Source organism: Peromyscus eremicus, chromosome 1, assembly GCF_949786415.1.
Source record: "Peromyscus eremicus chromosome 1, PerEre_H2_v1, whole genome shotgun sequence".
Classification (NCBI taxonomy): Eukaryota; Metazoa; Chordata; class Mammalia; order Rodentia; family Cricetidae; genus Peromyscus; species Peromyscus eremicus.
This window is the reverse complement of record NC_081416.1, coordinates 680110-695103: the sequence shown is the minus strand read 5'-3', so window position 1 is coordinate 695103 and position 14994 is coordinate 680110. Positions and strand designations below refer to the sequence as shown.

The following is a 14994-nucleotide window of genomic DNA, read 5'->3' as shown; positions in this document are numbered from 1 at the left end:
GACTTGGGAGATACTATACCCCTGTCAAAAACTAGGAAACTATTAGAAATATGTCATTCATGGCAGGCACTTTCATCAACCAAATTAACTTTTTAAAACTTGGCACAAGCCAGGAGTGATGGCACATGCCTTTCATCCCAGCACTCCAAAGGCAGAAGTAGGTGAATCTGAGTTGAAGGCCAACCTGGTCTACAGAGGAAGTTCCAGGACAGCTAGGACTACAGAGAAACCCTGCCAGAGTGCAGGGATGGGAAGGTGGTGTTTTGACACAAGCACCATAGAGAAGAAATTAAAAGCTAGTGCCCCAACTCTGAACTGCTGATGGGTAGTCAAAGTCTGTGAAGTGGACTAACAAAATAAGTGCTTACTGGAGAAACAATCCAAGGCATACTATTTCCTGTTTGGAATTCCATTTCACATAGGCTACTGCAAATCAAGGTGGTCCTACTCCACAATCCTTTTGCATTTACTTCTTGTGCTTTGGCCAGGCTGGTCTAGCTACTGAAGACTTCAACACTTTGGCCAGGCTGGTCTAGCTACTGCAAACACTTCAACAGTGGTTCTCGAAGCCTGATGACAGAGGGAGCATCACTGGGAAGGCAGTTTGTCATAGGAACTGTCAGACTCCACCTGTCATATTAGGGTTTCCATTGCTATGATGAAATGCCATGACCAAAAAGCAAGTTGGGGAGGAAAGGATTTATTTGGCTTACACTTCCACACTGCTGTTCACTACTGAAGGAAGTCAGGGCAGGAACTCAAATAGGGCAGGATCCTGGAGGCAGGAGCTGATGCTGAGGTCATGGAGGGTTGCTGTTTACTGGCTTGCTTAGCCTGCTTTCTTATAGAACCTAGGACCACCAGCCCAAGGATGACATCACCCACTATGGGCTGGGCCCTCCCCCACTGATCACTAATTGAAAACATGTCTCTCATGGAGGCATTTCCTCACCTAAGGCTCCCTCCTCTCTGATGATTTTAGCTTGTGCCAAGTTGACACACAAAAGCAGCCAGTCTACCACCCTAGGCCTGATCAGAACACTGGAGTTGGAAGAGACCCTAGAATCTGTTCAACACTCCCTTCATCGATGACGCTCAAGACTGCCTAAATTTGAGAACCATGGGCCCACATCACATACAGCTCAGTGTAGCCAGGGAAAGTCATACCTATTTTCTTCTCTGGATTGCTAGTAAGTGGTCTGTCATCTTTCACTGTGGTCAATTAAATGTAGAAATATATCAAAGACAATATTAAAAGAGGAGGCAGAAGTGCTTTCATAAAAACTCACCAAAGTTCCACTTGTTACCCCTATTCCCCACCAAGAAAGCTACCTTAAATAGTATTGACTCTCTGAATTGGTAACGACAATTTTAAAATAAGCCAAGCTTAGCAAGCTAAATTACATTTAAAACACAGCTTTTTAAATTAACTATAACTAATGACTAGGTACTCTAGGCTATTCATGACAGTGAGATACATCTGCTCCTGGCAGCACCAATTTATTTAAAAAAAGGATGATGGGCATTGAAGAACCTCCATATGGAATTTGTTTTTGTTGTGGCAAAGCTAGCCATTTGGGCAAGAAACTGCCCTTGCCTCAACTGCTGACAGTATGCTGTCCAAACTGAACAAGTAGGACACAAAAGAAGGCAACTGCCGAACTTTGCCTAGACAAGGTAGGAGAGTCCTTCAAAATTCCTGCTTCACAGAAAAGTCCGTCAGATATTTTAGGTCCGTAGACCAAAGTTGGATGCCTCAATGTTACAGAGGAACCCTGGGGTGACTGTTCAGACAGTCAGATGTCTCTGTTGTTTCTTAGTTCTGGAATTTGCTTGCTCTGCATTTCTGTTTACTCAGGTAATATTGTATCCTTCTTGGGTCTCTGATGGGGTTGAAGATTAGATAGTTATAATTACAGTTTTCCTCAGTTATGATAAAAAGTAAATCAGGTACAAAAATTTGGACTCACCAATATAGGATAGATAATAGAGTATTTTCTCTGAATTTCCCAAATACAAATGGACTGGACATTGTAAATGTAATTCTTACTTGATAGTTTTTCTTATTGTATATAATTTTACTGTATTAGAGTTAAAAACCTTTCCTTTTTATTTAGACAAAAAGGGGGAAATGTTGTGGGATATATGTACATTGTGTGAAGGTGTGTCACTGTGGTTGGTTTAATAAAGAACTAGACAACAGTTAGGCAGGAAGATGTTAGGCGGGACTTCCAGGGACACAGAGGTCTCTGGGAAGAAGGTGGAGTACCAGGCAGATGGAGAGGAAACAGGATGGGCAGTACAGAGTAAAGGTAACCAAGCCACGTAAAAGAACGTAGATTAAAAAATATAGGTTAATTTAAATTATAAGAACTAGTTAGGAACAAGCCTAGGCTTAGGCCAAGCTTTCATAATTAATAGTAAGTATCTGTGTCTTTTTTTTTTTTTTTTTTTTTTTGCCAGCAAGCAGCCCAAACAAAAAAACCTGTTTACATCGGGTGGAATGGACCAGGGAGAAAGGGGATGTTTTCTTAAAAAAAAAAAAAAAAAAAAAAAAAAAAAAAAAAAAAAATCATCATTTGTTATCATAGCTTGTTCATCTCAGTAACAAGCCAATCAATTGGCATTACTCAAAACATAATATCAGGCAGTACATTCTGTTCCCTCCATCAAAAGGGACTGACTGAACTCTTTGAAGTACTAGACAGAGGAGCTGAAGGCCAAGAATAAAACCTTCAGAGTGGGAAGGAAGTCCTTGGGAATAAGGGAAACAGATGGTCAAAATAAAAACAAGATATGTATTCTATGGTGATATATTGTGTATCCTAATAAAATTTGCCTGAAAGATCAGAGGGCAGAACAAGCCACTAAATTAAACATAGAAGCCAGGCAGTGGTGGCACACACCTTTAATCCTAGCACTCAGGAGGCAAAAATCTGTCTGTGTCTGTGAGTTCAAAGCCACCCTGGACTACATGAGATTGATTCAGTCTAGGAGAAAAACACAGCCAGGCAGTGGTGGCACATACCTTTAATCTCAATACTTGGGAATCACACACCTTTAATCCCATCACTTGAGATCTCATGCCTTTTCTTAAGAAGCACACACGCCTTTAATCCCAGAAAGTGATGGCTGGGCAAAGAAAGGTATATAAGGCATGAGGAGACAGGAACTAGAGGCTTTTCAGGCTCTTCAGAGGTAAAATGTGGCAGTGACTTGTTCCTTTGTCTCTCTGATCTTTCAACATTGACCCCAATATCTGGCTCTGGTTTTTTTTTTTTTGGTTTTTTTTTTTTGTTTTTTTTTTTTTTTGGTTTTTTTTTTTTTTTTTTTTAACTAAAAGACCATTTTAGCAATTAGAACATTCAGGCAAATTTTATTAGGGTACACAATATATCACCACATTATTCTAATAATCAAAAGGGAGCGTTTAAGAAGTAAAACCTAGCTTTAAAGAGACATAATTTGGCTAGGGTGTAGCTTAGTTAGCTGGTAGAGGGCTTGCCTAGCAGGCACAAAGCCCTGGGAGGTGCACTCACTCCTGCAACCTGAGCACTCCAGAAACAGAGGCAGGAGGATCATCTCAAAACAAAAAGAAAAAGAAAATAACTTGACACAGAACCGTGACACTTAGTTACTAGGAGAACTGGCCAGTTTAAAAACAAAAACAGTCCATTGTAAATAGCCTGCTCCAGAGGAGAGAAAATCTAACTCTGAGCCACTTACCTGGTAAGGTTTTGATTTGCCAATAGAAGAGAGCAAAACCTAGTGAAGCTAAATTTCTTTCTACCTGGACAAATTCTATGAAAAAGGTTTTGGGTATTTGGGGACTTCTAAGTTTGGGGGTTTGGAGACACTATAGAGAACTTAAAATGCCTGCTGTGGATACTATAAAGTCACTGTTCTTATAGGTTCTAGAGTTATATTCACATAAACATATCACAGATAACACTGGCATCTTGTTTTTATTCAGGTCCTCATTAATACATTCCTTAGGAATTCTGCCCTATTCAGCTGCTCCCCAAAAATACACTGGTAGGAAAGGAAGCAGCAAGCCAGCTATTTGCTACTATCTAACATACTTTGTTTCAAATGAAGTGCTCTTCCCAGACACTGAAAAGTTGTAAACATCATTACTGTTCTATTGCTTAGAACCCATTTCTGCCCTAGAAATAGACTAAGAGAGTAGGCCCACCTCCAACAGAAGATAGTTTAAGAAACCAATACTCGATCAGTGGCTACTAGCAAGATGGAAATATCTGTTCCTACAGTACAGTGTTGTGTACTGCACAACACAGCTCTACACTTCTATCATCACATTTCAACTTGAGACACAGCTGTGAACAAAAACTCATCATGACAGCACATGTATGAAATGGTCAGGGTTATCATGACATCTATTATGGTACCAACTCCAAACTAATCCAAACTCTCACCAAAGTAAAAGTATTTAAAATGGGAACTCTGTTCTCAACTACACTAACTTCAAGTATGCTGTTGTTTTAAAATTCTTTATTGTCTCCTAACATTTCAACAGGTTGATCACTCTTTAGCATTGAAACCAAAAATGCCTGAGTTCTGAAGAGGAAACAAAGACAGGTGCTGAGGTGGAGCTCAACAATAAAAGGAATGTTCAAGTCCAATCAAGAGAAATAAATATACTACTTCCTGATCCATTTATCCACCCCTTCTTTTTCTTAGAATGAAGATCCTTCTCTTGAAAACTGAACATCCCCAGAGATAGGCACTCATATACTAGCACTTGGCAATTCTTTAATAAAATAGCAGGCTTTGCATCCAATCAACCTAAAGTGAGACCAACACTTACAACTTGGCAAGGCTGTCTTAACATAGAAGCAATCCAGGTACTTCTAAAATTAAAAATACAGTCAAAATCTAATAGATAAATAATCAGGAAACTCACTCAGACAATTAAGGGAAATAGAAGACAACAAAACCTAGCTAACTGACAGAAAAACTGGAAATTCCACATGACTACCAATAATTCAAGAGAATGAAGAGAACGGGAAAAATGTAAAGAAAAACCAGATACTGACATATTACAACATAAGAAAGTATCCCATAAGCTTCCTCAAGAATGAAAGTCAAAGTAGCATTTGATGCCATTCATTGTAGACAGCAAGCTTAAAGTCAAGGATAGAACATTTCAAAAGTTCCAGAGCAAATTTCAGTTAAGAATTCTTGTGATACCTGCGGGTGGAGGGGGGGTGGAGGGGGTGATATTCTCCATCTCAACTGCCAATTAGGTAAGTATGAATGCAGCCTATTTTTAGCCAGGCAAGATCTAACATTCTTTATCAGGAACCTACTAGAAGACTTCTTCAAACACGCACGCAAACCCAGACAGGAATGTATCACAAAAAAATGCAGATGCAACCATAGAGGCTGAGGGTGTAGTTGAGCAACCATTGATGCTGAGGGTGTAGTTGAGCAGCAGGGTCCTTGCCTAGCATGTATGACTGGGTCCAAGGTTTGACTTTCACCATCACCAAAAAATAGAGGGAACAAGAGAGAGAAGAAAGGCAGAGAGAGAGAGTGCAGTCACTATATCCACCTGGGAAGCTGCTCAGTGACAAGTATACCTTAGCCCTAAGGAACCAAAAAGAAAAAGAGGACTGGAGACTTCATAAGCAAAGATCAAGTCACTAGATGTACAATCGAATGACACTGTTGAAAAGTTTTAAGAATATGTTCAAGCCACCCGTGTTAGCACATGCTTTTAATTCCAACACTTGAAAGGCAAAGGCAGGCAGATCTCAGTAACTTCTGGGCCAGCCAGGGCTACAGTGAGACCCTATCTTAAAATAAAATAAACAAAAACATAAAACAGAGTATGTTCAACAAAAGTATGTCAAAGTTCTAGATCAAAGAGAATGTAATCTGAGTACTTTTTTTGGCCCTTCAGTGACTATCAGGTCTTCTACAAGAGTGGCAAATGCTCTTAACCACTGATCCATCTCTACTACTCTCCTAAACTTGTATTATTTTAATAACAGCAAAGGTTTTTTTTTTTTTTTTGATGAAACTGTTTTAGGATTTCCAATATTCTAAGGTAAGAGAAATGAAACAGTTCGAGTTCAAACCATTCATCCTCCCTTCAACCCCAAATTTATGTAGACTCCAATCCCTAAAGACCTCTAAATATCTGAAAACCCTTCTTCAAAGCTCCATCTCTTGTCTACAATTGTTACAGCCTCAAAATGGTCATTGTCTTTACCTCTCTCCACTCACACTAAGACACACACAACAAGGGCACTCACTCCCTTAACACTCCCTTTCATATCCAACCATTTCTATCTTTTCAGGTTTAGTTTGTGCCACTCCCTCCTACACCAAAATAATCCTGGGTCACAGAATGCTTCCTCTGCAAGGAAATCTGAGTCCAACTACTCCCCACTTCTCATTCTTCTGGCAAACTTCTCTTCTTATTTATAAGGATTCTCTCTCTCCTTCCCTCCCACCCCTCTCTTTCTCCCTCTCTCTCTCTCTCTCTCTCTCTCTCTCTATATATATATATATATATATATATATATATATATATATATATAAAATATTCTATGCTATCAAGTACGTACACAACCCTAGCATCTAGTCATAACACACCAGCATTATGTCTGTTCATCATCTCACATTAATTTTTTCTCATTCCACAGCCTCATTATCAGAAGCTGAAACACTACTTTAGCAAACAAACACTTGCTGAATAAAATACCATTCAGACATCTAATCACCACATCTGTAACTACATACCATAAATCTACAGAGGCTAACAGCCAAATTCTCAAAACAAAATGAGACATGAGACTAGTTTATAGTACTAAGACACTGCAAAGGGGTGAGACTAGTTTACAGCACTGAGACACTGCACAGGGATGAGGACAACAAACTTCACACAGCGCCCAACAACCTACAGTGCAATGTGCATGGTTTACAGCTCAGTTTACAAAAGAAGTAAATGCTGGCCAGCATTTTAAAAGAAGGTAAGAGCGGGTGAATTGTTATGGGTGCAGCTAGTTCGCAGTCGCTCCTGGAGGAGCAGTTAAATGGACTGCTGAAGCAACAGGGCCCACCATTAAGAGCAGGACAGCTAAAGATTTCATTCAGATCCTCCAGCATGTTAGTCCCTGGTTTCTGGTCTCTGAGGGATTTAATATACCAGATTGGGAACAGGTTAAGATTGACTTACAAAAATGCTTGCATAAAGAAGGGCCTGATTCCATACCCTTAGCTACTTTCTCTTTGTGGCACTTGGTTAAAGATATGTTGCTTAGTGATAATGTCAAAGTTCAAAAACAATTAACCAAAGATAAAGCTGTGTTGGAAGAGGCTCAGGTAGAGGAGGCTTTCAGATCCCTTCAGACTTCCGATGTTTCTGACTCTGCAGAGTCGTCTTCAGAGGGCGATAATGTAGAAGTCAGATTAGAAAAGGATACTAGATGCTTAAGAGGGAAATTACAGAAGATTTCTTACAAGGATAGACCTCTGTGGTGGTATTGTGTTCCCCAAAATATTGTGTACCTGTAGATGTAACCAACCTTCTTATTAAATAAGAAACACAGAACCAATGCAAAGAAGAAAGCCAAGAGGTCAGAGCTAAGAGCTAAAACCTTACCCTTCCTCCTGCGGTGGTCCTACCTCTCCGAACCAGAGCTACTTTCTGTGTTAAAGTCCTTATATAGAATTTCTGTTCTGCCTTCTCATTGGTTGTAAACCCAACCACATGACCGCCTCGCCATGGCCTGTCTGTATAGACCTCCAGGTTTTCCATGATTGGTATTGAGATTAAAGGCATGTGTATCCAATACTGGCTGTATCCCTGAACACACAGAGACTTACCTAGCTCTGCCTACCAAGTGCTGGGATTACAAGTGTACACCACCACTGCCCTGCTTTCCTATGGCTTGCTAATAGCTCTGACCCCTGGGCAACTTTATTTATTAACATACAAACAACATTTTAATACAAATAAAGTATCACCATATGTACCCTAATAAACTTATCTGGGGTCAGAGAACAGAAAGCTACTAGATACTTAGGCTAGAAAATGTTGGCACTCACACCTTTAATCCTAGCATTCCAGAGGCAGAAATCCATCTGGGATCTCTGTGAGTTCAAGGCCACATTGGAAACAGCCAGGCATGGTGACACATGCCTTTAATCCCAGGAAGTGAGCCTTTAATCCCAGGGAGTGATGGCAAAAACAGAAAGATATATAAGGCGTGAAGACCAGAAACTAGAAGCATTTGGCTTCTAGTTTCAGGCTTTTGAGCAGCACAGTTCAGCTGAGAGCCATTCAGATATGAGGACATAGAGGCTTCCAGTCTGAGAAAAAAAGATCAGCTGAGAAGTTGGCCAGGTGAGGTTAGCTGGGGCTTGTTCTGTCTCTCTGATCTTCCAGTATTCACCCCAATAACTGGCCTCAGGTTTGATTTTATTAATAATAACTGTTAAGATTCCTGCTACAGGCCTCCAACACATAACCCTGACTTTTGCAACACAGAGGTCCTTCCTTCCGCACCCATAGAGGGGCTTACGGGGGGGGGGGGGGGTAAGGGGGGGAGTTGCTTACCCAGTTATAGAGACTCAAAATGCTCAAGGTCAGAAGCAAAGGAAACACAATCCCCTAGATTTTAAAAGCATCAAACAGCTTAAGGAAGCTGTCATGTCGTCATATGGGCCCCATGTTCCTTTTACCACAACTATACTTGAATTTTTTCTGCCTTAAATTGTACCCCTAGTGATTGGATGCAGTTATGTTGTGCTGCTCTCTCTGGGGGGGATTATTTAATTTGGAGGAGTGAGTTTCAAGAACATTGTCAAACTACAGCTAATAGGAATGCCGCTGCGAGCTTTCCGGCTCCCAATCTTGAGATGCTCACAGGTACAGGGCAGCATGCCACTTTACAAGCACAGATTTTGTATGATCCCGCAGTTTATGCACAGATTAGCATTGCCGCTACCAGAGCATAAAAAGGGCTGCCTAATAAAGCTGTTCGCAAACAACTATCTAAAGTCATTCAGGGGCCATCAGAACCATTTGCAGAATTTGTAGATCGTCTGCTTCAATTAGCAGGTAGAGTATTTGGGGATGTTGATCAAGTCATGCCTATAGTAAAGCAATTGGCCTTTGAAAATGCCAGTAAGTATTGCAAGGCCATGAGGCCCCATAAAAATAAGAGCTTAAATGATTATCTTAAGATATGCAGAGATATAGATGGGCATCACATCATAGGACAGGTAATAGCTTCAGCCATGAGGGGGAAATACTCTGGAGGAGCCCACCAAAAAACCTGTTTTGGATGTGGCCAGCAAGGTCATTTTAAGAAAAACTGTCCTCAAGCCCAAGCAGTGGCAAAGACACTGGGACTTTGCCCCGATGTCAAAAGGGCCATCACTGGAGTAATGAGTGCCGATCTAAGGTTGATGCTCAGGGAAATCCGTTACCGCCTTTGGGAAATGGGCAGCGGGGTCCGCTCCAGACTCCCCACAGCCAGGTGTACGGAGCCCTAGATACACCTGTCCCAACCTCAGTTTCCCACCATCCCATCCAGTTCATTCCTCGTAGGAATCCCTTTCTGTCCAAGACCTTATCAGAGGCACCCCTGGAAGCGCAGGATTGGACCTCTGCGCCTCCGCCAGAGCAGTATTAACACCTCAGATGGGCCCCCAGGCTCGCAGTACTGGAGTCATGGGTCTACTACCTGCAGGATCTTTAGAACTGATTCTGGGCAGGAGCAGTGCTCTTATGCACGGTATTAGAGTAATTCCAAGAGTGATAGATGAAGACTTTGAAGGAGAAATAAGAATCATGGTTGAGGCTGGTAAGGGGGTGATAGCTATTCCCCAGGGGGTGCTTGCATAGCACAATGCTTTTGATGCCTCGCTTTCAAACTAATAATCCTTTTCTTAAATCACATAGAGGTGAGAGTGGGTTTGGCTCTACGGGCCCTCTAGCCCGCTGGGTTTGGTTTCCACCTTAGAACAAAGACCCATGCTAAATTTAAAAATTAATGATCGCAATTTTCAGGGTCTTTTAGATACTGGTGCTGACACTTCAGTTATCTCTATAAAACATTGGCCCAAAGCATGACCCCTTAAAGATTCCACCTCTAACCTACAGGGTATCGGCACAGCTCAAATGCCATTACAGAGCAGGCTACTCTTAAATTGGAAGGCTAAGTAAGGTCATGCAGGAACTTTTCAATCCTTTGTGCTACCTAACATTCCAGTGAACTTGTGGGGACGGGATGTGTTAGAAGGTATGGGAGCAGTGCTTACTACACAGCCTGTACAACAGATGCTGGAGAGTCAGGGCTACTGCCTGGGCTGAGGCTTAGGAAAAATGTTTCAAGGAGACCCACTCCCTGTGGCAGACAAAAACTGTGTCACCAGAGGTCCTGGGGATACTAGAGGACTAGGGTCTTTTCCATAGGGGTCACTACACAGCAGCCTTTGATTATACAACCAATAAAAATCACTTGGAAAAGTGATGACCCTGTATGGGTGGAACAGTGGCCCCTTACTAAAGAAAAACTGGAGGCTGCAAATACATTAGTTAAGGAACAGTTAGATGCTGGACATATCATTCCTTCCACTTCACCTTGGAACTCACCTATATTTGTTATTTAAAAGAAGTCAGGAAAATGGAGGCTATTACAGGATCTTAGAGCTGTAAATAAAACTATGCTTCTCATGGGAGCAACACAACCTGGCTTGCCTGCCCCTGTGGCAATTCCTAAACATTGGCATTTAATTGTGACTGACTTGAGGAACTGTTTCTTCACCATTCCTTTACATCCCAAGGACAGTCCTCGCTTTGCTTTTAGTGTTCCATCAGAAAATCTCCAAGTACCTTATCAGAGATATCAGTGGGCAGTTTTGCCCCAAGGAATGGCCAATAGCCCTACTATATGTCAAATTTATGTGTCTTTGGCCATAGCTCCAGTTCGAAAAGCTTTTCCAGATGTTTATATAATTCACTATATGGACGATATTTTATTGGCTGCTGAAGGCAAAAAACTTGTTTTTGATGCCTTTTCTAAATTACAAGAGGTTCTTAGCCTGGCTAATTTACAAATAGCCCCAGAAAAGGTACAGGGGCGACCCTGATCCTTTATCTCCCCATGAATTAACAGCTGAAGGGCGTACAGCCCTACAATGTGTGCAAGAGGCCCTGGAACAGGCTCACGTGAAATATATAGATCTTTCTTCTTCCTTATTGTATTTGATATTTTGTTTTTCTCATTCACCTACTGGAGTGTTTGGGCAAACAGGTCCTATTCTATGGGTACATTTCCCAGCTTCTCCAGCAAAAACCATTACTCCTTATCCTCAGGCTGTTGCTCATATTATATTTAAGGGAATCAAGATTAGTGTTCAAACTTTTGGTAAGGAGCCAGATATTGTGGTGACCCCATACACCCAGTCTCAAATAGCATGGCTGCAAGCTAATGATAATGATTGAACCATATTGACATGCTCCATGCAGGGTCGGTTTGATACTCACCACCCCTCCAATGATGTGTGTAAGTTTTTTAAATTGCATCCTGTTATATTTCCCAAGATAGTACAGATGACAATATGGTGGTTTATTTGTACTGAAATGTGATTTTAATTGTATGTTAATAAATAAAGTTAACCAGGGGTCAGAGCTATTAGAGCCACAGCAAGAGCGTGGCGGTCGTGGTGCACGCCTTTAATCCCAGCACTTGGTAGACAGAGCTAGGTAGATCTCTGTGTGTTCAAGGATACAGCCAGCATTGGAGACACACGCCTTTAATCTCAATCCCAACCACAGAAGACCTGGAAGTCTCTACAGACAGGCAGTGAGGAGGCAGTCATGTGTTTGGGTTTACAACCAATGAGAAGGCAGAACAGAAAGACTATATAAGACAAATACACAGGAAGTAGGTCCCTTTTGGAGAGCTCTCTTGGCTGAAGCAGGAAGGGTAAGGCTCTTAGTTCTGACCTCTTGGCTTTCTTCTCTGAATTGGCTCTGTGTTTCTTATTTAAAAAGACGGTTGGTTACATCTACATGACTCCTATTCCTCAGGCCTGTGTAGTATTTACTGATGGCACTTCACGTGATTTTGCTGTGGTAGTTTCTGGTAACATAGTGAAGAGAATGAAAGTCCAGGGTACTTCCACCCAGATGGCGGAGGTACAGGCACTGTTGCTTGCTTTACAGATGTTTTCTGATGAGCTTGTAAACATTTATACTAATAGCCAATATGTGGCACATGCCACTGTGCCTTTGGAGACAACAGCCTACATACCATCCATCTCTCCCATTCATAAATATTTATTGCAAGTGCAAGGACTCATTTGGTCCCGCTCACATAACCTTTATGTGAGTCATATTAGAGCTTATATTCAATTGGACCTCTAAGCGAAGGTAATCAGAGGGTTAATGCCATTACTCGTATGGCTGTCACATTAATTTGTTCCACCTTTGAAAAAGCTACTCAGCTGCATCAACATTATCATCTTAATGCTGGATCTCTCCGTCATCATATGGCATAACCTGGGAACAAGCCATCCAGATAGTTAAATCATGTCCTATTTGTGCTGAATTTTTACCTGTTCCTCATTTGGGAGTTAATCCCCAAGGACGTTTACCTAATCATGTGTGGCAAATGGATGTCACACACATGCCTTCCTTTAGAAAATTACAATATGTCCATGTATCTATCGATACATATTCCTCTCTAATTTTTGCCTCTGCCCATTCGGGTGAGAAGGTTAAGGATGTAAAGAATCATTGTCTTCATGCTTTTGCTTATATGGGAGTGCCAAAATACATAAAGACTGATAATGGTCCCGCCTACAGCAGTATGGGGTTTTCAAAATTCTGCCAAAATTTTTCTATTATTAATAAGACTGATATTCCCTATAATCTTCAAGGACAGGCTATTAAAACACTGCTATCATACCTTAAAAACATACTTTGCTAAAGTAAAAAGCGGGGAGCTAGGAGGCTCATCTTTCCTCTCCACATTCTATTCTTTCCCTTGTTTTATATATCTTAAATTTTTTATTGGTGGATTCTGCTGGAATATCCACTGCAGATAAGCACTGGAGGGCTCCTATTGCAAATCAACCTCTGGTGCGATGGAAGGATCTTTCTACTGGCACTTGGAAGGGACCCGATCCTGTGCTAGTGTGGGCCCAGGGGTCTGTTTGTGTCTTTCTGCAGGACAATGAGGTTCCTCTTTGGGTTCCTGAGCGCTGTGTGCACCCTGTGGCTGCTGACGAATCCCAACATGGCAGAGACCTATTGGGCCTTCGTGAAAAAACTCTCCCCTTCTGATGCCAGTGGGGATTGAGAGCCCAATACAGCCGACCTTGACAAGCATTAACATAACCCTAGGAACTGTAGCCATGCAGTTGGATTCTTCCGAAGGTAATGAATGGTAACTGCTTTTTTAAGAATGTTTGAGAATGTGTCACCCAGGCACCTTGGAGATTAAAGGGTAACCCTGACATTTGGTAGTATGGTCACTGACCTCCGTTTGTTAACAGTACCATGCCAGCTAAGCCTTTTCATTTTCACAATCCTCTTTGAGCTGGTGTAGTACCTACCTTTTCAGGAATGGCTCTGTGCAACGTTTATTGCCTCCTGGAATTCATCTAGCCCCCTTTGAAGATACCTTAAAATTTGTGAGCCTGAAATGTAACCATTATGAGACCATTAGTTCTGCTCTTTGTGTGCTGCCTCTGTTTTTCTTTGTGGTTCTTAATTGTTCTTTTGCAGAGCTTAACTCGTGCTGGGATCAAGAAAAATGGGCCTTGGTAGTTCGTGTTCCTGGAGTTGTGTCCATGCCAGTGGACCATGGCAGTAGACACAGATGGTGCTCACACGCTCCAGAAGAGAATTTGACTTCACTGCAGTTGTTGTTGCTACTACAGCGGTAGTGGCCACCACTGCTACTGTTTCTGGGATTGTTTTTTCACAATTGGTTACTACAGCTAGTACAGTGGAGACCCTGGCAGCAAAAGTAGCTACCACAGTTAATTACTCCTTCATTCTATTGGGTATGATAAATTTAATTCAGCAATAATATGCATTTCGATTAGCTTTAAAAGTTATAAAATTAATAAAACTTGAGTTCTACTTACTTTTGGGATACCATCTTACAAGGACTCCAATTTGCAGCAAGGCTCATTAAGGAAGGGAATGGCTCAATTGCCCTTAGCTACTGGCTATGGGTGAGTTAGGACTTCTGTTGGTCTTTCCTGTATCAAACACACAGATTGCAAGTCCAGCACCACTTTTAGATCTATGGCAGCAGTTAACCCTACAGCTCACACATGGTTGAGTTTGTATGATAATGAGTATTCAATGACAGGTAATATCTGGGGGGCACCCACCAACCTAAGACAGGGAGCCTGAGTGGCCTGGGCAGGTGTCTCGATGACGGGTAAGGTGATGTGCTAACGTCCTATGCAACCTAAGACAGAAGCTCATTTTTCTTTTTAGTAAGGGGGGAATCTGTTGGGCCCTGACCCCCGTTCCTTGGGTAGCTGTTGCCTGGATTGCTGACCCTGATCAGATGTCCTCCCTATGCTAATTCCCTGCCAGTTTCATTCCTCCTAAACAGCTTACTGGAGGTTCCTTGTTTGCATATCCTGCATATTGGTGTAATGCTAGAATGTAAAACATCTGTAGCAAACTTTTGCCCTCCCAGGTTCTTCCACTGTGCTGTAAGCCTGTATTTAAGGCCTCTTCCCTCCAATAAAGGGCATTCTACTGAGACGAATGACCCGCTGTCTTGTCTCTGTTTTAATTCTCAGCCCCTCACTCGGACATGGTGAATGGGTAGTAGTGCGGGCGCTGCACTACACAGAGAAACCCTGTCTCGAAAAGCAAAATAAAACAAAACAAAAGATATGCTAATCTAAACAAAAAAAAATTTCTTTTAAACCATTTTGTTTTTCTGTCCTCTCTTTGTCTCTACAAAACAAAATAGGATC

At 41.7% G+C, this 14994-nt stretch overlaps 1 protein-coding gene and 1 long non-coding RNA gene across 4 annotated transcripts in view; one reads left to right on the top strand and one right to left on the bottom strand.

Moving 5' to 3' along the window:
• The window catches only part of Cacul1 (CDK2 associated cullin domain 1), a 75553-nt gene that overhangs the window by 48347 nt on the left and 12212 nt on the right, over positions 1-14994 (bottom strand). The window lies entirely within an intron of this gene.
• On the top strand, positions 5224-14005 carry LOC131904718 (uncharacterized). The gene is made up of 3 exons (XR_009377808.1): positions 5224-5267; positions 13217-13423; positions 13775-14005. It is a non-coding gene; the product is annotated as an uncharacterized LOC131904718 (long non-coding RNA).